The following is a 24,364-nucleotide window of genomic DNA, read 5'->3' as shown; positions in this document are numbered from 1 at the left end:
CTGTAATATAACCTCTATTTTTTTTCTGTGTAAATTCATTGTTTCCTCTTTGCCACAGGCAAACGCATTATCCTCACTATATCTCAGCATAATTGATAGAGTTACTACAGAGCACAGCACAATGCTTCTGCTCTTAGACTTTCACATATCACTAATGCAAGCAGATTCACCAACAAAACCATTTAAACTGTATGGTCTCCTCAAGTATTTTTACCCTAGTAAATGATCCTTGATGCATTATTGAGAGTCATCAGTGAATGCAGGAAAAGATTTGTTTCTTTCTTATATTCTCTCTAATGTTAATAAATCAAAAATGTTGATAGGTTAAACTGGAAATAATTACTATTAGGAATCTTCAGCAAAGAAAATGGATGCTACTTTATGGAATGACTGTATAAAATGAAGCATTTAGGTAGAGATTAAAAAAAACCCCAAATTCCTACAAGTAATATTCATATTTTTCTCTTAATGGGAATGATGTCATAATTGTGTATGCAAATGCTATTTGTGCTGTTCAAATAAAACACTCCATGCAGGTATTAGTGATTCAGGTAACAGTGAGTAAACTCAATACTTTGGTGTGACATCTCTATTGTAGTTTGCATTTTACCTCCTTTGAAATACAGATAAATTCTGTGCCCTGACTGCTTACATGAAAGATACATTTTTCTTTAAGATTGGGCAGATCAGTGAGAGCCATAAAATATTAATGATGAAAGCTTGGGGAGTTAGATGTGTCTGGGGCTACAGGTTTATCTTGTTGGCAGAGCTTTCTCAGTCTAACTTATTTCTTTTGTGTGATCTCCATCAGAAATGATATACTGTAAAAAATATTGTCTGTTCAGATTAAAATACATGTGGCTTTTCAGACCAGAAAAAGGGCCTGACTTTTTTTATTTAATGATCCAACTTTATCTAATATCTTTATAAATTTTGCAGCACAGTTTTGTGGTTTAAAAACAGAGCTGTTTGCCAGTATGCCATTTCCTTTTATTTCTCCTGCTATCACACTGCTCTGCCGAATACTGTTCTTCACATAGGGCTAGATGAATGAAATATAGAAGAACAGAGAAAGGAAATGATAGTTTAATTTGTAATCTTGTGTCACAACAGAGAAAAGATACTTAACCAGCTGATTGCCATAGTGATTACAATGTGTGCTGCAGGAGAAGCTGTTAAGAGACATCTAATTTTTTACTAGTAGCTGTTATTTGGGTATTGAAAGGTAATGGGAAGTGATCATGCCCTCTTCCTTTCCCATACTTTTGTATTTTTTAATGATATGTGTTTGGGGCTTTCTTATGTTAAACTAAATTGTATCAAAACTTCTGTCCCAAAGGCTGGAAGGCTAAGTGGACCTTTTTGGTTGAGGGATATTTTCATTTATCTTTCCTGTTGTACTCCCTCATACTTCCTGATTTATTCCTGTGTTAGTTAGCTGCTGTTAACATGGGTTAGTTAAGTAGAAGCAACTCTGAGTTTGAAGAGGTAGCCATTGTTTTTAGGTTAATGTCAACCTGTGAAGGGTAGATTTTTCATGAATTATCCAGATAAAAACATGCATAGGAATGGATATCCTGACTCTGCAATGAAGAATAAAAGGAATTACATAAGAACAGGTCTAAAAAAGTCCATGTTAAAAAAAAAAAAAAAAAGGAACATGCTAAAAGTCCACGACAGACAATAAGCTGTCTCTATTAGTAGTCTGTGACGATGTGGATTTTTACAGCCTTCATAAATTAATTATATAGCACTATGAAAATTTGCATTTTTTCCTCCTACTTGAATCATGTTGCTTCCCATGCATTTATTTCCATGTTCTTTTATTTATTACTGTGCTGGGATTTTATCAACCTGCTTAAAATAAAATTTGGAGAAAATAGTTCTGCTTGTCTAGACCCCTCAAAAATTACACTGAGTTTCTAAGACAGGAGTCATCTCATGCAACTTTAGTCTTGCAAAAGTGGAGTAAATAGTGAGAGACAGTTTGCCTATTCAGAATATTTTTCTTAAATAGTTCTTTTAGCATAGGTTTAATTACTTTATAATAAGTACCTATGAGTAACTTACATTACATGACTAATGTTTAGGTGGCTAAAACCATAGGATGAATTTTTCCTAATGGTTGAAAGCTTTGCTGTTTCTGTGGATGTTACTGTCAGCAAGTCTCAGGGTACTGCCTTCATAGCTCAAAGTGTGGGAGACAGTGACATAGGAGTAATTCTTGGGTTTATGCCTTGTCCAGACCTGATACTACACTGGTAACTCCAGTCTGTCTTTTTTATTATCCTATAAAAACATTTCCCATCAAAACTCCTTGTTAAATTTATACTTCCACCAACAATGGGGACTTGAAGCTCATGATCTTCCAGTCATGATCTAACCAGTATTGTCTCCTTTCTGTCCATTCTATAGTTACTTGGAACTCAGCAATTTGGCAGTCCTCCAGTCTGTAAGGTATACACAGGAGGTTCCAAAAGTGATGCAGTTTCTGGGCTCCATACACATTTTTATCAGTAGCTTCCACTGTGTGCTGGTGCTAGTTCACTGAGAGTATTCCAAGAGTCAGGAGGGAGTAGTTTCTGGTGAGACATAAGCAGGACAGTCTGGTGTTCTACTGGAAACCTCATTCTTGTGGAAGATTTTTAAGATTATAGCTTCTATTTTTATGAGAAAAACACAGTTCTGTCTTTTACCTGGTGTGCTTCACACATCAGAGCTAAGGTGACAGTGGCAGATGAGAACACTAGCCCGTGATTATATAATTGGTCTCAACCCTACTAATCTTTCAATTTTTTTCTTTTCTTTCTTTTTTTTCTCTCCTACTAAAAAAAAAAAAAAAAAAAAAAAAAAGAGAGAGCTTTATTTTACTCCAGAGTAAAATGAAATACCAAGTTTCACAAACACAAGAAGAACCAAGCAGTTTATTATGTCGTGTTAGCTTTTTGCATAGTGTTAAATGAAATCACACATCGCTTGCTTAGACTTTCTAATTACCAGTATGCAGAGTGGAGGAAGTCTTTCAGTAATTAACCTTTCAATTAATCAAAATATATTTTCTGTTTCTCTCCATCTTCAATCTATCTTATGATTTTCCTTCCTTTATTTTTTATCTTCTGCTTTGTGCTCTAGATCTTGCTTTTGAAATAATAAGATGTCCCTGATTCACAGCTATAAAAATTTTGAGCTACACTGTAAAATGAGAGACAGAGCAGGGTAAAGCTTCTTATAATTCTTATAATTCTGAATTAAAATACCACTTTTAGCATGCCAGAAAAATTATTTCCATGACCCATTTTTCTTGGCTGAAATAACATATATTGATGAAGGCTTTCTGCTTTTCATTCAACCTCAAAGGTTATTCATCTTGGAAATGTAGAACAGGACATTATTGTTCCTTGTATATACAATAGAACTTCATCAAACTGAAAAACGTGGCTTACATATCATCTGCAGGTTTTCTCTTCACTTACCACAATGTTTCTACTTTTTCATCTGCATTTCTTTGGCAGTAATTTTTGTCATTGTATTCTATAAAAATATGGAGCCATTTATAAACAAAGTGCAGTACAAATGGGAGGCTTATGAGCGAATCTATGCAAATATGAAAGTATTGATGATTTTATTAAGTTTTCTAAGCACGCAGAATAGAGAAGTCAGCTGAAAAAACCTCACAACTAATTGTCTATTTTATAAAATAAATAAAAAAGTGGAAACCATTTAATAAATTTAGTTTTCTGGAGCAAAGAACAGTGTAGACATTCTTTTTTCCTCTTGTATCCACTCAGGCAAATATAATATCTTATAACTCAACTACATGGCAGAGACTAAATGCCAAATAGCCACCCTAAATGAGCTGCTAGTTCACCTGATGTTTGATCAATATGTCTACTGAATTAATTAATCATTACCTTGAGCATGTGTATTTGCATGGTTTTTTCTTACACTCGTACATATCCTTAGAAAAGCCTACAAATGAGCTTCTAAAGAGAGAGTGTCCCAATGACAAACAACACTGACCTACTTCTGAGGGTAACAATATTGAGGGATTTACAAATGTTAAATGCCTATTTTTTTCACTTAAAAAAATTGTTTAGCTCTTTAGAAATTTTGGCTAAAAACGGTGGTCAGCTTTAACTTGGAGATCATTATTAAGAACCTTTATGGGTCACAGTGGGTGACCTGCCTCCCAGTTTACTTTTCAGCAAAGAAAAATACAGTTTTAGTCTGGTGCCAGTAAGCAGCTGAAATCAGAATCAACCCTTCAGCTTCTCTTTTGGCAACAAAGTTATCCATTTGTTTGCGCTTTTAGAATTACAAAAGAAATAATGAGCTTACTTTCTACAGGGAAAGATTGAAATTATAATACCAAAAAACAGAGTACGGGAAGATTCAAACAAGATGAAAAGCCTTATTTTGCAATATTGCTCCCCAACCCTATCTTTTCCCATTTCCAAATTCCATTTTCTATCTTTAACAATGTCTTCAGGACTAGTAAGAACTGTATGAACACTATTGTAAATGTTCATACAATTCCACCTTGTATGTATGTATTTACTTCAGTTAGACTTACACTTTTCCACTTTTTTTTTATGAATACTCTTTTGACTAAATTTAACAGATCCAGCACTGTGCAAAATATGAATTTTAGAATTCAAATTGCAGCAAGAAATGTTTAGACACCTATCAACTGGACAAAATTTTGTGAAATTTCTGAGAAATTGTAACAAACATAAGCATTGTCTTTGAACCATTTTTCCTTTAGTTTGCGTATCACTACTGCTGAAAGTTCCTTTAAATAGTCACAGCTAGGTAATCTGGGTTTATATGTTCTTTTCTATGTGAAAATCACAGATTCTAAGAAGCAGTATTCTTCCTGATATACTAACTAAAGCATGCTGAGATGTATATATCCATAACCAATGACACATTCATTTTACTGCCTAACTAGGTAATAAAAATGCATAACAGCAATTTAAAGAATAACTTATCATGCTGAATTCAATCATATTTTAGCAGTGAGTCTCATTTTTGTGCCTGTTGATACATGTTCTGTACTTGAACTCTCTCCCATCGTAAAAAAAATTTAGAGTGCAGGAACAGGCATTGGATCAAAACAAAATGGAAGGATCTAACTATTTAAATAATTTACATTTTTTACACTTCTTTATACGTCATTGCACACTGTAAGCCAGTATAAAAAACACAAACTGCATTTTCATGTAGTTTAACAGAAACACAAAGTGGTAAAAAAGCACGACATACTACTGAGCTACAGAACCTGAAATATTCATGGGGAAAAAAAAAAAGCAAACACCAAAATGTAGATAATGTATAACATGTAATTTATTTCTAATCATCTTTGGTTTTGTAGCTATGTTAATGACAAATAACTAGGCTGCTTACTGCACACAAATTTGCTGGAATATACTGCCTTTAGGTAACAAACTGTGTAACATTTCAAGTAACATTTCCAAAAAATGTATTAACATGGTTAAAGGGAATCCCAGAAAGATGTCATTTCACATATTGGTGTTGCAAGGTTATATCATATTGGAGTTACAAGATTTGTACAGTCAGAGGTCAAAATGACACTGAAAGGTTAGGCTGTATTAGAAAGTGACACAGAAAAGTGATTTCATATGAGAATCTCAATGATCATTACCGCTCAAACATTCAATAAAATAAAAATAGTAGAAACTCTTCTACCTCTCCTCCTAAACCCAGATTTTGAAAAAGCTCCACACTCATGATGAGCAACACTTAGATACTATTACCCCCTTCTAGTGGTCCATGTGGGTGCAAGAGATATAGATAGGAGTAGCCTGGAGAACATTAAGAAGGATTACAGAGCCCTAGGAGAGGTGGTTAGGGGCTCTGGAGCTCAGATAGTTTTTTCATCGATTCTCCAGGACAAAGGGGAGGACCTTAAAAAAGCTAGGCGTGTTTGTCAGGTTAATAAATGGTTAGAATGCTGGTGCCATAGTCAGGGGTTTGGCTATTTAGAACATGGGGCTCCATTTGGGAGGCCAGATCTACTGGAGGCTGGTGGAGCTAGTCTGACAAAGAAGGGGAAGAGCTGTTTTGGTAGGAGGCTTGCCAGGCTGGTCAAGAAAGCTTTAAACTAGACATGTTGGGGGAGGGGAGCATTGATCCATCCCAACATTCCTGGTCAGTTGCCAGCACCTGTAATAAGCGCTTGGAGCGATGTAGAGATGTTCCAGCTGCCCCAGCCATTGAGTCAGCTTCATCTGGAGCTCGGCTAAGGTGCCTCTATACAAACACCCGTAGTATGGGGAACAAACAAGAGGAATTAGAGATGTGTGCAAGGCTACGGGAATATGATGTCATTGGTATCACAGAAACATGATGGGATGGCTCCTATGACTGGAGTGTCGGAATGGAAGGTTACAGGCTCTTTAGAAAAGACAGGCCAGGCAGACGGGGAGGGGGAGTTGCTATTTATGTCAGTGATAGGCTAGAGAGTATGGAACTCTGTCTGGGGATGGGTGATGAGGTAACAGAATGCTTGTGGGTCAGGATCAAAGGGAAAACAGCAATGGGGGACATTACGGTGGGGATCTGTTACAGGCCGCCTGATCAAGAGGACTCTGTGGATGAAGCGCGCTACAGACAGATAGGAGCAGCCTCATGCTCACAGGCCCTTGTCCTCATGGGGGACTTCAACCATCCTGATATCTGTTGGAGGGACGGTACGGCCCGGCACAAGCAATCCAGGAGGTTCCTCGATTGTGTGGAAGACAACTTCCTCTTTCAAGCAGTAGAGGAGCCAACAAGGAGAGGTGCCATGCTTGACCTCGTGCTCACCAACAGGGAGGGACTGGTTGGAAATGTGACGCTCCAGGGCAGCCTTGGCTCTAGTGATCACGAGATGGTTGAGTTTGAGATCCTCAGGACAGTGAGAAGAGCGTGCAGCAAGCTTACTGCCCTGGACTTCAAGAAAGCAGAGTTTGGCCTCTTCAGGAACCTCCTTAGTAAGGTTCCATGAGATATAGTCCTAGAGGGCAGGGGGGCCCAAGACTGCTGGTTGATATTCAAGGATCACCTGCTATGTGCTCAAGAGTGTTGCATCCCGACTAGAAGAAAGTGCAGCAGGAGGGCCAGGAGACCTCCATGGATGGACAAGGAGCTGCTGAGGAAACTTAGAGGGGAAAAAAGAAGCTTATAGAAGGTGGAAGTGAGGACAGGCGGCCTGGGAAGAATGTAGGAGCATTGCCCGGGAAGCTAGGGACCAGGTTAGGAAAGCTAAGGCCCAGCTAGAATTAAGTTTGGCAAGGGATGTAAAAGATAACAGGAAAGGATTCTGTAGATACGTAGCAAATAAAAGACAGACTAGGGACAACGTGGTCCCTCTCCGGAAGCTATCAGGAGAACTGGCTACCCTGGATTTGGAGAAGGCTGAGCTTCTTAATGACTTCTTTGCCTCAGTCTTCACCAGCAAATGCTCTGACAACACCATGCAAGGCTTGGAAAGCAGATGCAGGGACTGTGAAAATGAAGACCTTAGGCCCACTGTAGGAGAGGATCAGGTTCAAGACCATCTCTAAGAACTTGAACGTGCACAAGTCTGTGGGACCTGATGAAATCCATCTGTGGGTCCTGAAGGAGCTGGCGAATGAAGTTGCTAAGCCACTGTCCATCATATTCGAAAAATCCTGACAGTCAGGTGAAGTTCCTGATGACTGGAAGAAGGGTAATATAACCCCCATTTTCAAGAAGGGGAAGGTGGAAGACCCGGGGAACTACAGACCAGTCAGCCTCACCTCTGTGCCTGGCAAAATCCTGGAACAGTTTCTCCTGGAAAGCATGCTAAGGCACATGAAAAACAACGAGGTGGTTGGTGACAGCCAACATGGCTTCACTAAGGGGAAATCCTGCCCGACCAATTTGGTGGCCTTCTATGATGGAGCCACGGAACTGATGGACAGTGGCAGAGCAGCTGACGTCATCTACCTGGACTTGTGCAAAGTGTTCGACACTGTCCCACACGACATCCTTGTCTCTAAATTGGAGAGACGTCAATTTGATAGATGGACCACTCGGTGGATAAAAAACTGGCTCGATGGCCTCACGCAAAGAGCTGTGGTAAACAGCTCGATGTCCAGTTGGAAACCTGTAACGAGTGGTGTCCCTCAGGGATCGGTGTTGGGACCAGTCCTGTTCAACATCTTTGTCGGCGCCATGGACAGTGGGATTGAGTGCGCCCTCAGCAAGTTTGCCCATGACACCAAGCTGTGTGGTTTGGTTGATACGCTGGAGGGAGGGGATGCCATCCAGAGGGACCTTGACATGCTTGTGAGGTGGGCCGATGCCAACCTCATGAAGTTTGACTAAGCCAAGTGCAAGGTCCTACACCTGGGTTGGGGCAATCCCAGGCACTGCTACAGGTTGGGTGGAGAAGAGATTCAGAGCAGCCCTGTGGAGAAGGACTTGGGGGTGTTGGTTGATGAGAAGCTTAACATGAGCCAGCTTCAGTGTGCGCTTGCAGCCCAGAAAGCCAACCGTATCCTGGGCTGCATCCAAAGAAGCGTGACCAGCAGGTTGAAGGAGGTGATCCTGCCCCTCTACTCTGCTCTTGTGAGACCTCACTTGGAGTACTGCGTACAGTTCTGGTGTTCTCAACATAAACAAGACATGGAGCTGTTGGAGTGAGTCCAGAGGAGGGCCACGAGGATGATAAGAGGGCTGGAGCACCTCCCGTATGAAGACAGGCTGAGAGAGTTGGGGCTGTTCAGCCTGGAGAAGAGAAGGCTGCGTGGAGACCTCATAGCAACCTTCCAGTATCTGAAGGGGGTCTATAAGGATGCCGTGGGGGGACTCTTCCTTAGGGACTGTAGTGGTAGGACAAGGGGTAATGGGTTCAAACTTAAACAGGGGAAGTTTAGATTAGATATAAGGAAGAAGTTCTTTACAGTGAGGGTGGTGAAGCACTGGAATGGGTTGCCCAGGGAGGTTGTGGATGCTCCATCCCTGGCGGTGTTCAAGGCCAGGTTGGACAGAGCCTTGGGCCACATGGTTTAGTGCGAGGTGTCCCTGCCCATGGCAGGGGGTTGGAACTAGATGATCCTAAGGTCCTTCCAACCCTTACTATTCTATGATTCTATGCTTCTATACTATGTCGTACTGAGACATAATGACACCTAAAACTATAGCTGCATTATGGCTTTTGGTTTCATGTTCTGGAAGCCACTAGGAAAAGTAGAAAGCAATTGCAGCATTTTCCTTGTCATCTCACAGCTCTTCTTAAAGTGTCTATCATCTCCAAAATTCCATGGTAAAAAATTAAAAATACCCCAACCAAACACACGCTCACAAATTTTGCCAGCTACAATATCTAAAAAAGTTCTAATACATAATACAAACCACTCTCACTATCATATCTATTTATTTCCATCAAAGATTTGCAACTAACAAAGCCAGAACTTTGTGCTTATTCTCTACATTATGGATTTAAATAAAATTAACAACTGTAAACTTAGAATGGAAGAAGCCAAATATCTGCCTGATTTTCTAGTTGCATACAATTCAACCATTTTCCTCTTATTTACTACACTTATATTCGTATTTCTAGCACACAAAACAGTGAGTCGCAGTGTGCTTGCTTGGCTTCACTTAGAGATATGGTCAGTCGTACTTCATTCATCCATACACTCAAGAGCCACTCAAGAAAATTATTGCTAAATATTTACTGTTCAAAAATACTGAGAGTACTCTCTTTTCCAAGGATATTAAGTCTATGTTTGATGCAGATGTGTCTAATGCCTCTAGAGCTCAAATTTAAAAACATATTCTCACGCAGCTTGCTTCTAAGTATTCTTTCAGCTGTGCGTTAGTAGTGCTTCCTCTGAAACTCTACATGCCACCACCTTTTACCATTCTGTGTCCGGCCTGGCACAAGCATAGCTTTTGGACGCCTGATTGTATCATGTGCCCACATGTGTGTTTCCTCCTGCAATTATTGAGTGACTTTAGTTTGTGCACTGGAATATTGAATACATTTCTATTTAGCTGGGTTTTGTTCACAAATCTAGGATTTTTGTTGTTGTTGTTTGCAGGGGGTTTGTGTTGTGGGGTTTTTTTCCCCACACTGCTTTCAGCCAGTTAGATTTTCAGGTAGGCTTTTCATAATAGAAAAGTTTTAAGACTATTTTAGAAAATACAATTGACTATGCTGTCTACTGATAGACTATTGGGTGGTAGTAGTGGCAGCAAACTGATGTTTATTCCAGTTATCTTTGACTATCTAAAAGTTAGGGATCTAGGCTAAACTAGTTACATAGATTATTTCCATAGTCAGTAAATAAAGAGGAAGATACTATGAAGGAGCATTCATTCCCCATTGCCTTGGTATCGAGGCAATTTAAAGAGTCATATTTGGGAACTGTTAGTGCACATTGAATGTGTAGGGAGCTTAAATCAGCTAGTTTAGATAAGGCAACTAAAGTCAAGTGACATAAACCTAAAAAGATGTTATTCTATACAAAGAGAAGATAATATGTCCTGGAAGAGAAAGTGACAAGTGTAAACCGACATAAAGTGACAAAGGGCTAGGATTCAGTCTCAATCTGAATACAGGGTGTGATATGAACTGTACCTTCTGATAAAGAAACAACTTACATTGACCAGTAGTAGCAGAAGGGTTAAAACCCTCTTAATACCACATTTTTACCCATCTGAACACGACTACACTTCTACAGTGAAAAGAGAGATGAATTGGCTACATTGCGTTAATTTTTTCTTTTCCTAGTGGCAGTTATGCAGAGAATGATGCAGAAATACTGTTACAAAGTCATTTTACATTTAGTTTCTAAAAGATTTAAGTTTCATGAGAACACAGCTTACATTTCTATTGCAGAAAGAGTGCTGGCATCCCTGGATCTCATTCACTGGACGTTTGCTGATTTAGCAGCTAAAGACACTCATTAGGAGAATCTGTTGGCAATTTGAAGTCCTAGCAGCAAAACAGTACAAGCTGTTATGTTCTACTGATGAGAATGATAAGTTCAGTATCTAGAATTACCTTAGGATAACATTTAGAAAAATGTTTTGAAATTTGTACTAATTTTAACATGTATTGTTTGCCCTAGAATAACATAAGAAAAACAATGTTGATTTTCAATATTTTGCTAGGTTGGTATTCTTAGGACCATAAAGAAATGTTGATGACTCGCTAACTTTAATCTAAATATAGCTCACTATTTTTAGCTCAAGGCTGAAGTTATTTTTAAAAAAGAAAAGCAACCCTTTTGAAATTCTCTACAACCTTAATATTATTATTCTTTGCCACTTACAACTATTGTATGGCAGTTTCTATAAAATGCCTTTCTGATGTAGGAAAAAAATCTATATTACATTCTACACTCTAAATGGACACTAACTGTCATGATACCATGGTCCTAAATGAGATGCAGAAGTCAATCGAAGACTCAGTGGTTTTCAGACAAGTCCCAGAATCCAGAGTTTGGAAAAATAATAGAACAGAAACAATGGAAAAATTCTTGTTCTGGAAAACACTTTTCAGGTAAAATTGCAACTTTTCACCTACTGCTGGAAACCTTTTGGATTACATCTTCAACAGCTTTCTTATTGCTGACTACCAGTTTTTATATTATACTTAATATATAAGATTAAAATTCAAATCAAAAATAGAAATAAATTCTTTCTATTGCACAAGTGTGAGATTTTTTTTCATCTAACACAATTTAAAATAAAATCATCATGTATTGTGCCACTTTTTTTGACAATCTAGAGGTCCATCAATGACATACATCTATCCTGTCATATATATTTACAGCCAGGTAACTAATACAGTAACTAAAATTTAACAATTTCTCAGTGTAATAACATAAATGTTCTGCAAACGCTCAGATGCTGGCAAGAATGAACCCAAAACTTCCCTAACTCTAAGTAAGGACATGTAAATCTAAACTGGGTATTTCATCCTCAGTGGGAATGAACTATGCCCCACCACTCCCCCCCAAAAAAAAACTCACAAACCTTTTGCCAAAAGACATAACCATACAGTGGACAATACAGGCACACATCACGCAGAGCTGGGGTATCTGATGTCTTATCCCAGTGTAACACCTTGAAGCTTCTTCTGGAAACCTAAACTGAGATTCAAGATAGTCATCAGAAATGTTAACTTTCCAAGATTTTTGGTGAATAACAAAAGGCTACACAAAAAGTACCATATTAATTTGATGAGTTAAGAGAATTAGGATGAATGCTGTCTACAATAGGTTTTCTACCTCTAGGCTGAAGAGTCTGTACATATCTTCGACTTACTTACCCACAGCATCTGACAAGATCAGAATCTCAGTTCAGTTACTGCATTGAAATGAAACAGCTCTCTGCCTTACTGTCCTGCTATACAGAGAATTTATTACACCTGGTGTGTAATGAAATCAGATGCTTCATTTGAATGCACTGAATGAACTGGGTTTCTGGTCTTGCCAGATACTGTGGGTGAATCAAAGATACAGACCATAGATTACTTCCTCCTCTAACACAGCTTGAGGGCATGAGTCCATTGTGGCTGCTAAGCCATTTAATAGGTATCTCTTTCAATTTTCAAATATCCTACAGTAAAGCTATTAGGATCCTTCTGTGGGGCATGCGGGTAATAGTCTGTCCTCTGTGTTGTACTATGATGAATCTATTGAGCAGAAACTCTAGCAGCTGTGAAACTGTGTCCTGGATAAAGCCAGTGGGAAACAGCAGAGACTGATACCTGAAGTCGGACAACTGTTTTATGAGATGCATAATGGGAACTGTCTTGTCATTTGGTTGTCAAGACAACCAAACTTGATTTTTTTAACAGAGGATAAATTGCAGCAGTCCACTGCAGTGAAGATATGCCAACCACACTGTAATAGGTGGAGACAATTTAGGATCTGACCTTGTATTATTGTCAGAATTAGGACATTGTGCTCAGTAAAGGTGTAAGCCCACACTGCAGGTCCACACTTTGGACCTAGAGACAGTGGCTTACTGTTAATGCTCTGTCCCTAAAAAGGCAGCAAAAGAGACATAGAAATAACTGAGGGAAAATGTGAATGGAATTCCTCCCTTTTGGAATCTGTGTCCGAGTCAGCCATCTCAGGCTGGTTTTGTAGCCAGTCAAGAGAAATGGGCATTTTTAGGGCACAATTCAACTGTATTTTAGACAGTGACTTTTTAGTGAGATGAGTCACAATGTACAAATACTTATTTTTCTGCACTGGCTATAAACAGAGTCTAAGTGGGAGTAGCTCAGACGTTCACATCATAGCTGTCTGTGTTTGGTCAAGTGAATGCCATTTTAAGAAGAGTTACAATGAGTTCTCAAACAACAGGGCATATATCCAACTGACATATAACCCAAAACTCAGTAATGGAGAAGCAGACTAAAAGTGTCACCTCAGGAACTAGGACTTTGTGTATCAGTCAATAAAGTTATTATATGTTCCTCTGTTGTCATCATTCCTTGGAGCTTTTTTTGAAAAGGTTCCAACTCTCTTGCCTTTAAGAGTCACTAAATCCATTTACACCAGAATTTGTTAGAAAACCATAGGGAGTTTTCTGGAGTTCTTAGGAGCATTTTCAGTAGCAGTTCGTATCATTGCTAGTTCTCCTGAGCTCTCTATAATGTCACTGGCGGCAAGAAGCCTCTACAAAAGGTGCTCAGAATAACGTTGAAATGTAGGTGCTCTAAAGGAATCAGCCTGAACAAAGTGGTACACATGCCATCACATAAAGCTCACCATAAAACTAATTTTTAGATTTTGGAAGCTAATTAAAAAGAAGAGAGCTAGGGTACCTACAACAGGAGAAAGTCAGGAATTGATAAAAAATGTAGAATAAAAACAACAACAACAACAAAATAACCTGTCATAGAGATTTTATATCTATTATTTGCTTTTTTATTTTATTTAAGATATTGTGGATATTTTGGTTGTCTCTCTTCTTAGTAGAAATGCTCCAATTAACTCCTAGAATGTAGGACCAACTTGAAGTTTAAATTAACAATCACTCTTGTTCGAACTTTACTTGCAAAGAAATGTAAATTTTTTAGCAAGGAGCTTTTTTACTTTACTTCTTTTTCTGCAAACTCTACAATTCCCTTTCATCCCCAAACGATACTGCAGTTACTGGTATTGTAAAAATAAGAAAAACAGGTGAATGTGCACATTCAGACTTATCAAACTTATTCTTGACTATATTAAGGAAAGTTTCTTCCTGGCTCTGTATCATGTTCAAGTGAAATAACTACTTTACTTATTAAGCATATCTTTATGATAATGATATGATTTAAGACATGAAAAATGAAAGCCTTCTGTCACTAATCTGAAGCAATATTTTGCAGTTTCTTCAGGGGAAAAGTGGGTTGAATGTTTACTTTAAAACACTCAAAAGAAAATCATCAAAGACATTTTTCACGATTTATTCAACCCCTGCTACCAAGCTTTATTTATTTAACTATTTCTTTGGAAAAACAGAAAATTCAAAAAACATTTTTACCATTAGAAACCTGGACAGCAAATATCATTTTATTGCAATGGTTTGAGTTTATTTATAGTAAATGACATACAGAATAGTGGAAAAGGTCATTTAAGCCTTTATTGATCATCATGTTTGTCATACACAGTGTCTCTTTACCACATAACCTGATGTGGACAGGTTGGCCACATCATCCAGCCATTTTGTTAATTCTTTTTCTTTAGAGTTTCTTTTTTAAAAAAAAAAAAGTGGGAGAAATATTTTGTTTAGGTGGCAAAATTAGGTCTGACACAACCTAACAGATAACACCAAGCATAATGTAAATAAATAGATAAATTGAAGCTAGAAACAAAATGAGATAAGGATATCCTAAAAAAACTGGAAACTAATCTGCTACAAGACAGAAGTAGTAAGCCTTTCTCCTTCGCTACTATTCCCTTGAATAATGGTGCGACATTTTAATGAAATGAGGCTCCAGCTGCTCACTGGATAGCAGAGATTTCCATAGGGAGGCATATGCAGAAGTGTGCAGTCTTTGGAGAGATGCTCCATACCCAAATGGAACTACTTTTCCTTGATAGGTCACAGAGATACAGGGTAGCATGACCCTGTTCAGTGAAAGCAGCTTTAGAGAAGAGATCCCATGCTACTCACCTGCTTGGATCTGAAATTCCTTTTCACTTGACATGTAGCTATTCACCTGAGGCCTTTTTTCAATTCTGCCTAGCGCCACTTTTCTGAAGTCTACAGGAAATCTGATTATTAAAGTTGAAATCATAATCATGGCAACTGAAAGCTGCTAGTGTGTCTGGTCTGCTTCCTTTCTATGAAGCATTATTCACAAGGTCTCTAATCCATCATTAACTCAGAAGGCAGTAACAGTGATGACATTTGCAACAATAGCTATTAATCTTTCCCACTGCAGATCCTGGTTAGGTCGCATGACCTAATTGCCTTGCAGTTCAATATAATATGTTGCAGATTTTACCTCTAAAACCATCTCCATTAGTTATATAATCATCATCAATTCTTGTAATAGATCAAGGCTAGACTAGCCCATAAATGGCAACATTCACTGAACAGCAAAAATAATTTTAATTCTTTCTTGTAAAAACAAAATAAACGTAATCAAGGCTACCAGTTTGTGAATCAATTCAGAGCTTCAGAGATATCAGTTGGGTTTCTGATAGTAAATCTGGCTGCAGAATCAGAGCTGAAGATGAGAAATTTTGGACATAACTTGTTCACATTGTGTTGCTTCTACTGAAAAGAAATTATCATAGCAGTATATTTTGTGTATGACAATATATAAAGTTCATCACACAAAACATTTTTTAAAAAAACAACAAATGTAGTTTTTTATAAGGATTTTTTTTCACTTATAGGTGCTTATTAATCAAAACTTACTGAAGTTTGTTTCTTTAAAAAAAAAAAGAATAAGCAAATTGTTGGTCCTCCACATCCATACATAGTGTTCTGAGACTTCTCTTTAGAATGAGTTATTTCATTGATCAGGAAGCTGCTGCCTGGGTGCTCAGTGGAAAGTCTTAATGAAACACTTATCTTAGAAAAAGATTAATAATATGGCCAGTGAAAACCAATTTTCTCACATTTAATCTCCTAATCTATTTTACATTATTTCCCAAGAGTACCATGAACTTCACATACACATGGCTTTGTGCAAATAATCAACTATATCGCAGAATCTTGTGAGTTTGAGAGTTACTCTGTAATGCTTAGCCACCTTTCTAAATGGACTTCTCCCTCTTCTGAAGTAGTTAAATGTGGTATAGAGGATAAAGGGCCCAGCAACGTCATTTGTAAAAAAAAAAAAAATAAAAAAGGAATTGGATTATTACCCCAAATGCACATTATTATGTAAGCTCTCTGAAACAATACATAAGGATGCCATGTTAGAACATCTTTCAACACCTAAGGTTTGTAAAAATTAGTCATACACTTGTGCAACTCCATGGAGGATCTTTTGGATTGTTACTCCACATTAGGATTACAAACGACTAAATGATTACAGATGACACAAAACTGGGAGGAGTGCCTGATATACCACAGGGCTGTGCTGCAATCCAAAGGGACCTTGACAGGCTGGAAAAATGGTCTGGCAGGAACCTCATAAACATTAACAAGGGAAAGTTCAAAATCCTGCACCAATAAGAAATCCATGCACCAATATATACTGGGAATCACCCAGCTAGAAAGCAGTTTAGCGGAAAAGGACTGGCAGTCATAGTGGACATGAAGCTGAAGAAGAGCTAGCAGTGTGCCATTACAGCAAAGGTGGCTGTGGGAAAATAACAGAAGATTGGCAAGCAGTATCATAAACACACTCAAGTTACTCGCAGCTAGGGTGTCGAAAAAACACATATATCATACTAATTGTTGTTTAGCCTTGTGTGTTTGACAGGCAGAACATCTGTGTTTAGATAACATTGGCCTGTGATAGACTTAGAGGCACCCTACTGAACAAGTTTGGGACTCCTGCCCTGCTGTGGAAAGATTGAAGCACAGTGGTAAACTACACGTGTGCGAAGCTTTGATATACAGGTGAAAACAGCAGGGTTGGTGATTCCCTAGCTCCATGCTGCCTGCATCCCCTCTTTCATGCCTCTGTCCGGGTGCTGCTTCGGGGATTCCCTAGTTGGTGAGGCAGTGAAAATAAATTTACTCTTTGCATTTCATCCATGGTTTTGTGGTTGTTCCTTTGCCCTGCCTGTGCTGGCTCACACAAAGGTGAATGGTATTCTGGGGTGCATTAGACAAAGTATTGCCAGCAGGTCAAGGGTGATCCTTCTCCTTTACTCAGCACTGGTAAAGCCACACCTAGAGTGCTGTATTCAGTTCTGGGCTCCCAACTACAAGACAGACTTAGGCATATTGAGGAGAGTCCAATAAAGGGCCGCAGGAATGATTAAGGGACTGGCGCATCTCTTGTATGCGGAAAGGCTGAGAGAGATGGGACTCTTCGGCCTGGTGAACAGAAGGTTTAAGGGGAATATTATCAGTGTATATGAATATCTGAAGGTAGGGTGCAAAGAAAACAGAGGGTCTTTTCAGTGGTGTCCAGTGACAGAACCAGAGGCAATCGGCACAAACTGAAACATGGATAGTTCCCTCTGAACATCAGGGAATTTTTTTTTCACTGCGAGGGTGATGAAACACTGGCACAGGCTGCCCAGAGCAGTTGTGGAGTCTTCATCTCCAGATATTCGAAAGCCACCTGGACATGGTCCTGGGCATTCGGTTCCAGGTTACTCCACTTGAACGAGTAAGTTGGACCAGATGACATCCGGAGGTCCCTTCCAACCTCAACCATTCTGTGATTCTGCAGTTCTGTAAAGAAACTATTCACCTTTCTGTTAGATGAGGCTACAGGTTGTGTTGTAGAGAAAACCATAACTAGATTTAGCCAGGGTCAGATGAAACGTTTCTCATTAAGTTTAATTGGCTTTGGTCAAACACACTGACTTTCTTTTCTTCACAAAAATAAGTTTGTCTATATCTCTGTGCAATTCCACTACAACAGTGGTGATACCCAGGGTGCTTGACTATGGCAAAGGACAAGCTCTTAGCTATAAACCTCAGGTAAGAGTCTTGAGGAAAAAGTTAGTTTAGAGAAGTGTTAAGTGTTGCTCAGAGATTAGCTCATGTAGTTTTTGCTTTCGGTTGAGGGACTGAGATCTGCAGGGGTATCTTCAGAGTAGTATGTGAGGTTCTTAATGACGTCTTTGCCTCAGTCTTCACCAGCAAATGCTCTGACAACACCATGCAAGGCTTGGAAAGCAGATGCAGGGACTGTGAAAATGAAGACCTTAGGCCCACTGTAGGAGAGGATCAGGTTCAAGACCATCTTAAGAACCTGAACGTGCACAAGTCCGTGGGACCTGATGAAATCCATCTGTGGGTCCTGAAGGAGCTGGCGAATGAAGTTGCTAAGCCACTGTCCATCATATTTGAGAAATCGTGGCAGTCAGGTGAAGTTCCTGATGACAGGAAGAAGGGCAATAAAACCCCCATTTTCAAGAAGGGGAAGGTGGAAGACCCGGGGAACTACAGACCAGTCAGCCTCACCTCTGTGCCTGGCAAAATCCTGGAACAGTTTCTCCTGGAAAGCATGCTAAGGCACATGAAAAACAACGAGGTGGTTGGTGACAGCCAACATGGCTTCACTAAGGGGAAATCCTGCCTGACCAATTTGGTGGCCTTCTATGATGGAGCCACGGAACTGATGGACAGGGGCAGAGCAGCTGACATCATCCACTTGGACTTGTGCAAAGTGTTCGACACTGTCCCACATGACATCCTTGTCTCTAAATTGGAGAGACGTCAATTTGATAGATGGACCACTCAGTGGATAAAAAACTGGCTCGATGGCCACAAACAAAGAGTTGTGGTAAACAGCAATATGTCCAGTTGGAAACCTGTAACGAGTGGTGTCCCTCAGGGATCGGTGTTGGGACCGGTCCTGTTCAACATCTTTGTCGGCGCCATGGACAGTGGGATTGAGTGCGCCCTCAGCAAGTTTGCCCATGACACCAAGCTGTGTGGTTCAGTTGATACGCTGGAGGGAAGGGATGCCATCCAGAGGGACCTTGACATGCTTGTGAGGTGGGCCAATGCCAACCTCATGAAGTTTGACTAAGCCAAGTGCAAGGTCCTACACCTGGGTCGGGGCAATCCCAGGCACTGCTACAGGTTGGGTGGAGAAGAGATTCAGAGCAGCCCTGTGGAGAAGGACTTGGGGGTGTTGGTTGATGAGAAGCTTAACATGAGCCGGCTTCAGTGCGCGCTTGCAGCCCAGAAAGCCAACCGTATCCTGGGCTGCATCCAAAGAAGCGTGACCAGCAGGTTGAAGGAGGTGATCCTGCCCCTCTACTCTGCTCTTGTGAGACCTCACTTGGAGTACTGCGTACAGTTCTGGTGTTCTCAACATAAACAAGACATGGAGCTGTTGGAGCAAGTCCAGAGGAGGGCCACGAGGATGATAAGAGGGCTGGAGCACCTCCCGTATGAAGACAGGCTGAGAGAGTTGGGGCTGTTCAGCCTGGAGAAGAGAAGGCTGCGTGGTGACCTCATAGCAGCCTTCCAGTATCTGAAGGGGGCCTATAAGGATGCTGGGGAGGGACTCTTCCTTAGGGACTGTAGTGGTAGGACAAGGGGTAACGGCTTCAAACTTAAACAGGGGAAGTTTAGATTAGATATAAGGAAGAAGTTCTTTACAGTGAGGGTGGTGAGGTGCTGGAATGGGTTGCCCAAGGAAGTTGCGAATGCTCCATCCCTGGTGGTGTTCAAGGCCAGGTTGGACAGAGCCTTGGACCACATGGTTTAGGGCAAGGTGTCCCTGCCCATGGCAGGGGGGTTGGAACTAGATGATCTTAAGGTTCTTTCCAACCCTTACTATTCTATGATACTATGATTCTATGTCCCTCCAGTTTATTCAGTTCAGTGTCTAATAGACTGAAGGAATTTGGTTTACCTAATAGCCCGTTGTATGTGATAGCTCTGTACTCACATACTATAGAAAGGTACTGTATGACAATTGTCCATAAAAGTTTTAGCTTGCTGTTGAGTCTATCAGTGCTTATACCCATCTTCCTTTCATTCATTGATGAGTAAATAGATAAAACATAGTTAATATCTATTTAGTTCAATCTTTATCTCATCTTTCCAGAAATTCTTTCATGTGAACAGTGCCCAGTGCTATTTTCAGTGCTCAAAGATTTCTGCCTTTATTTCTGATGCAGCTTAAACCCCCACTCCCGTATCTCTAAAAGCTTCTAATCTTTCTCTGGATGTTACAGAGAGCTGTCTCTTTCCTCTTCATGCTCATGCTGTTTTATTTTCTCCTCTGCTTTGTCTCTGTGGAGCAGAACTTCAGGGCTATTTCAGATTTCTTTGTCATTTTTTCTTGCCTTACAGGCTTTTTCTACATGCCCTTGACTCATTGTCTATATCATTTTTCTAAAACCCGTCTTTTACACTACAACTTACTTGATAAAATATATCCAGCAGTATACACAGCCATCCATCCAGTGATGGATTAAATAGTGCTTTACGGTCGAAGTCAATATGTTTTCGCACTTTTTAGTCATATCTTCCCCTTGATTAGACTTGACTCGTCCAAGCCAGGAGAAATGTGTTATGTGTTGCTCAGAGCACTACGATCAAAGTAAGTTCTGTGGCTTCATTTTATGACTCTGAAATTGTCAGACGGGAAAGGCACTTCATCCTCCAACACCCACCATGAAACTAAGCTCTTTACTTTTCTGTATTATTTGATAACTTGCTTCAGCTGAAGCATTTTTTTCTTCCCAAATACTCAATCCTCTCCCAAGCTATTGGGGTCTGTATATATCTGTATGCTACATCAGTGTTTGAAATAATCTCTCACCTTCTGTGGATCAAGAATCAATATGCCTTTCAAATCCTTTTTTAAAATCCATTCTTTTGCCCATCCATTTATCAGTGTTAATTTTGAGTAAGCTGCCTACTTATAAACCTCTTTTTAACTTTCTGTACCTAGAATTTAAATTTCAGAAGACATGATAATCTTTCAACAGTTTATTTTGATCATGTGGATATAGACAGTGTAAACCATCTAAAAAAAGCACTTATGGCTAGTTTAAAACCTGAGCTCTACCCTCTGGATTTGTTAGCCACATTCTGAGTTAAACCTCCTGTTCCTTCAGACTAGTTTTTACTTCCCTGCTGCCAGTGACAGCAAACATCCTGCCTGTCAACCTTAAACATTTTATAGGTACTTTCAGGCTTTCAGTAAGACAGGCAGTGAATCTTGCTGGTAGTCTATCTGAGCCCCAAGGAATAGTTTATCCATTATAATTCTCCAGTTCACTACCAACTGTAGCTCAAATGTATATCACAAACTAGACTTTTTTAATTTTGTATAAGACCATAACAAGTGCAAAATTTAACAATAGCCATGTAAAAAAATTCTATTTTTCTTTTCTTTTCTTTTTTTTTTTCCTGAAAGTGTTTTCTTTGTCACTTTGTAAAGGTGACTGAACGCAATCCTTGAGGTATCATGGGCAGTCTTCCAAAAAGAAAAGCTGAAAAACAATTTGGACAAATATTAAGACAAGTAAAGCAATTTAGTTAAACAATGGAGGAATGGTATGTCAGAAGGCTGAGGAATGAAGTACCTACTTCTGAGTGTCTTAGTTAAATTGGGGATGGCACCCTAGGGGTTTAATAGTCCAGACACACTTTTTTGTGTGTTACCTATGGATTTTGTTGATATAATAAATGTGGTAGTGGATCTGCTCTAATGTCCCTCCTGAAATACAGACTCTGCAGTAACAGGCATGCCTGATTTGGAAATATTATAGTATAAAGGCAATGCAGTTGTCATTTGTGGCAGCCATCAGTTCTTCTGCAAGAAAGCAACTTTTCTTGAGTTGCTGGGGTACAGGCACCCAGGCAGACCAGAGTATAATGCAAAGATGACCTTGTTGCTCCATCTCCGTACATCTGTAGATACAAGCAGATTCACCGTACTGGTTAGGTAAGGCTAAGACACAAACTCGGGTTGACATACTTAAAGGTAAAGGAACACCACAGAGCCTTTTTACATATTTGATTGAGGAGGAAACAGATCAGGAAAGTAAATAGTTATCTTTGAAAGCAGGACAAAGCACAAATCCCTAGTATTGTCAGAAAGTGATGAAGAATTACAGTGGATTGAATATGAAATAGTACACCACAGCAAGTGTGCATTTGTATGGTCTGGAGAAATTATTATTTCCTCTGAAAAGAGAAAAGAAGAAAAAACTCTTGCTTTTTCTCATTTTGTCTTCTTGGGAATAGCTACATTGACATAAAAATTGAAATATGTTTAAAAATTTTAACAGATTTAAATTTAAATATTTTAAATTCATTTTTTGGTTTCAAGGACTTGGCTTATTGATGTAAGGAATTCTGCCTGTATATATGTATGAGTATGTGCACATTTTTAGCTAAAGGCTTACAGTATATATATGTCGAATAGTACCTTCAGACTACCTAGTTGGAAGGAATAGGTTTAAGAGCAGGTTGAATGCTGGCGCAAGTATGCGTCGGCACTGCCATCTGGTGTTAGTGATGGAGTCATGCCTCTTCTGTGAGGCGCCCTAGTAAGGGAATCCTTCCCTTCAGTTCCTTCGGTTAGTATGAACCTACCAATAGGTTTTATGAACAAAGAAATCTCACTGGAATGGTGTTTTGCTTTCAACCGTTTCACGGAATCTATTTGTAAAACAGGAATGTTACAATGACTGATGTGAAACCAGCACGAGAAATGCAAGTGTTTACCTTGGAAGGGTGAACATACTCTGCTCTTCTCCTTCTCTGTATCAGCTTTAGTAATGAGAGTCCCATGTTCCTCCAGTCTCACCTATGTCATTCCCTCAATTTTTATTCCTAATCCAGCATAGTAATGATTTAATTAAAACTACAATGGGTAAAAACTAATATAGTATGGCCAACCAACATAGTTGTAAGTCTCCTTCCTCACCCTTAGGGACTTCAGTCAGGCTGCTCAGAGAAAAGATGAGGGAACAGTGTAATACTGCAGTCCAAGAAGAAATTATGGCACATCCAATCATCCTGTGACTCAAAAAAAACCCCTAAAATATTTATTTATTCCCAAGATTTCAAGATAAACAATTCAATATGTGCAATTGTAGTGCGCTGCTACACCTCAAGCTGCCAGGGCCTGAAAGCACTCCAACCCAGACTACTTGAATTTTCAGTAGTTGGGTTAGTTCACATCATTATCTGAGAAGTGTCAGTATTTAATCCAGTGATCCTCTGACAAATTTTTAAAAGTGCATTTCTTTGAAAATCAGTAGCTATATTAGGGGAGGGAGAAGGGAAGGAAGAAAGAAACAAAATGAAACCCAAACTGCATGGTCTTTTCTAAAACAGGGGCAGTCTTTCATTTCCACAACAGCTTGCTGGAATCCACAGACACCCAGCAACCACTGTGCTGTCACAGGTGGAGGGGCAAGAGTTCAGAGATTCATGGCCCTGGCAGGTCCTTACTGATATTTATTTTCATTAGATATTAAGGGAAAAGAGATCATTGCTGTAACCTAAAAAATAGCTACATTGGACTTTTTCAGCTTCAGGATAGTCAGCCTGCTGCATTTCATCCCATCGTCAAATAAATAGGGACAGAAATCTATATTGTTATTAAGTTGGGGTTTTTTCCTTTGTGCAACATGTAAGTTGTTCTTTTTTTCAACATCATGATTTTAAATCATTCAGTGTACAACTGATGTCCATTTTCTGCAGTTCATCTTGAATCTATACAGACAAAACCTTGCAGTTAAACATTTGTGTAACCAATACTTGATGCATTTACCTCCCTGTTCTCTAGAGTCTAATGGACTCATATTTTACACTGTTAGATATATTTAATCAGTTTGGCAAAGCAAATATAGATTGAATTTCACACTTGGAATTTTTTTTGCTATTAGGCCAGAAAATTTTCTATATGACATGAAAAATCTTTTTTGTAACTCTTAATTTGGCCTATTTTGTGTCAGTTTAGATGTTCAGCACTTGAAATACAAAGGTACTTAAATTCAGGGTTAAGCACTGCGCATGCAGTGCTATTTACTACTTCATATAGGCTAGCTTTAAACTTTCCATTTGTCCATGACTTCTATATATTAAATTTGCTAGAAAAATCAGACACTGTTATGGATAATAGCCAAAATACACTTGTACTTAAACTAATGAGTTTATAGTCTTCTTTTTAGTTAAGAATCCATCAGAGTTTTGGCAGTCTGATCTGGAGTTTGTTTCTTTAGTTTGTGGCCAGATCTTTTCCAAACACATGTAGTCC

General features: G+C 39.2%; 1 protein-coding gene across 1 annotated transcript in view; it reads left to right on the top strand.

Annotated features, from left to right (window-relative positions):
- Window positions 1–24,364, top strand: part of MGAT4C (MGAT4 family member C) — a 406,827-nt gene that overhangs the window by 370,468 nt on the left and 11,995 nt on the right. The window lies entirely within an intron of this gene.

This window comes from Strigops habroptila, chromosome 3 (genome assembly GCF_004027225.2).
Source record: "Strigops habroptila isolate Jane chromosome 3, bStrHab1.2.pri, whole genome shotgun sequence".
Lineage (NCBI taxonomy): Eukaryota > Metazoa > Chordata > Aves > Psittaciformes > Psittacidae > Strigops > Strigops habroptila.
This window is presented reverse-complemented; position numbering and strand designations above follow the sequence as displayed.